A 3,186-nucleotide genomic window follows, 5' to 3' on the forward strand; every position below is an offset into this window, starting at 1 on the left:
CTCTAGTGAGCACACATGCCCTATGTCACAAACCTTAAAAAAAAAAAAAAAAGTAACATGGGATGTGTTGTTAATAATATGATATTTTCCCCAGTAGCCTATCAAAATGTCATTTTTTTAAAATGTGAAAACCAAAAAGCCTGAAATTTAGAAAAGAAACATGTATTTTAAATAAGTTTCAAAACTCTTTTGAATTGCATACCATCTGCTAGAAATAATGACCAATTACCTTCATCTTCTTTTTATGTTTCAAGTTATCAAATAGTTTATTCCTTCAACTTTACTCTTATACTTCTTCCTGTTTTACTAATTCTTTTATCTACTACACTTGTTCTACCTTTGATAACTGCTTTTAGTCCTATAATTTTCATGTTACTCCTCGTCTACTGACAGTTTGATTTTCTGGTCCAGTGTATAATATAAACCTTATTACATTTAATAGCCATAATTTTCTCCTCTTGCTCAAATACACATGACACTGTGTACTTCTTGTTCAGTGTCTGTACAGTCTGTGCATATTAACTCTAATTTTATTCTGTGTACTTTAAGGAATATAATAATGGGAATCCACCAAATCACATTGCTTTTTCCAGTTTACTTTTTGCTAATGATAATGGAGTTTAAAAGTTACTAGACATGGGGCCAGCAGGTGGTGTAGTGGTTAAGGCACTGGACTCCCACATGACCATTGGCAGTTTGAGTCCTGGGTTCGGCAGCTTGAAACTCATGCCAAGTGTGTGTACATGCATGCCCAAAATCTTGAGAGGAGAATGGAGGAGAAGGGATTGTGGTATGGCCATCCCCTCTGGGGGGGGGTGATTTCTCGCTTTCTCTCTGTGTCTCTGGTGAGCACATGTACCCTGCAGCAATAATCTCTCTAAAAAATAATTACTAGACATTCACTATAACTATAATATTAATCATAGTATCTGACTTCTAATACACAAATATACTTAGACTAAGTAATTTGTTTTGAGAAAAAAGTCATAATTGAGAGAAAAGTCATATAAACAAAGTATTAATAAGTTCTTATATGAAGTCACTAATCATGCTTTATTTATCATAGTCCTTTTAGCTGCTAACTTACATATAGTATTATGTGAAGGCATCCTAAATCCTTTAAGAAGTAGTCTTCATATAATAGTAATATACAGCTAACACTTATTAAACACTGACTATGTATTAACTACTGTGCACAAACATGGATGATCTCATTACCTTATCATACCAAATAAATGAAATATACAAATTCAGGACCAAAATGTAGGACTGTTTGACTTAAAGACCACATGGTGGGCCACGAAACCAACTTGACTCTGATCCCAAGAGTTTATGGCCTCAAAATGACCACTGAAAAAACTTAGAGTAGAAAATTTCATTTGTAATAACATTCTTATTCTAGTATAATAAATTTCATATCCTGAACCTAAGAAGTGATCCCAACATATTTAACTGCATCAGACATGTATAATCTTTAAAAGAATTTTATATGCCTTATTAATGCATTTTTTATCATGCAGTTATTGAACATTTTACTTAGAGTTTGACAGCTATTTTTCTACTTTGACAAAAGGCTAAATATCAAACAACCTAGGACCAGTTTCTATAAGGTCTCACTTGCAAAGTAAACAAAACAGACACAGTTGTGAGGTTGCTGCCAGGTATTAAAGTTCACCAGTGAGGGAAAGAATAAACCTATCAAATTAATAAACACAATGTCAGAGACAACAATAGAAAAATCTGGGGCTAGTAGGTGGTGTGGTGGTTGGGGTGCTGGACTCCGACCCAACTGACTGTGGTTTGAATCCTGGACCTTGTGACTTACTTTCTCACTTACTTTTTATCTCTCTCTGCATGTCTCTCTCTGGTCAAATTAAAATAATAATAATAACAACAAGTTGAATTAAATGAATAATCCTTAAAAAAAGAAAGAAAGAAAGAAAGAAAATTCATGACATGCTCTTAAAATACAAGCTCATGACTTTTTAGAAATATAAAATGCAGGTAACATGGTGCTTAAGGGTACTGGATTTCCACATGGCTGACCACAGTTCTAGTCCCGGACCTGGCTGCTTGATTTCTCACTTTCTCTCTCTCTCTCTCTCTCATACTGTCCCTCTCTGGTCAAATTTAAATAAATAAATAAAGTTAAATTTAAAAAGACTTCTTTAAAAATATATATAAAATGTTAACTATCTCATATTTGCCCTGAGCCAAATTCTTTGGTTTGTAAAAGAAGATTTCCTATAATAATAACATAGAGCTGATATTTATTAAATACTGAATATGTATTAAGTACTTTGTAAATACATGGATAATCTCATTAAATTATCAGAACAAATAAATGAAATATACAAAATTAGGTCTAGAATGTAGAACTGTTTGACTTAAAGACCACATAGTGGACATATTGCCACATTGACTCTGATCACAAGAGTTCATAGTCCCAAAATGATCAATGGACAAACCTGGGATAGAGAATTCCATTTGTGGGACCAGAAGGTGGCATGGTGGTTAAGATGCTAGACACTCCCACATGGCTGATCACAGTTCAAGTCCTGGACCTGGTGGCTTGCTTTCTCACTTTCTCTATGTCTCTCTGTCTCTCTCTGGTCAAATTTAAATGAATGAATAGATTAAATTTTTTTTAAAAAAAGAGAATTCCATTTGTATCACACACATGCATGTTTTATTTCAAGAAATACATAGAGTCATTGTATAGTATATCAACAATAGTTGAAAATTGTCGATTCTAATAATGTAATAAGATTGTCAACCTTAATAACATTGTAAAGCCATTAGGTATTACACTGCCACATAAGTTTTTCAGACTTATTTTCCAAAATATGCAAGTTAAGAAATTTTAGGCACAGGACTAGCCAATGGTGTAATGGTTACATTGTTGGACTACCACATAGTTAACTATGGCTTAAGTATCCTGGACCTGGTGGTTTAAAACTTACACTGGGCACAAGTGCATGCCTGCCCAAAATTCTGAGACTGGAGGAGAAGGGATTGCTATGTGGTTATCCCCCCTGGGGGAGGGTGATATCTCGCTTTCTCTCTCTCTGTCTCTGTCTCCAGTGAGCGCACACGCCCTACAACAAGAACCTCTCAAAAACTTTTTTTCTAGGCAGTATGCAATAATTAAATATACCAATGACTATATATGTATTCTATATAGTG

The sequence above is a fragment of the Tupaia chinensis genome, unplaced genomic scaffold, assembly GCF_000334495.1.
Source record: "Tupaia chinensis unplaced genomic scaffold, TupChi_1.0 Scaffold000101_1, whole genome shotgun sequence".
Lineage (NCBI taxonomy): Eukaryota > Metazoa > Chordata > Mammalia > Scandentia > Tupaiidae > Tupaia > Tupaia belangeri.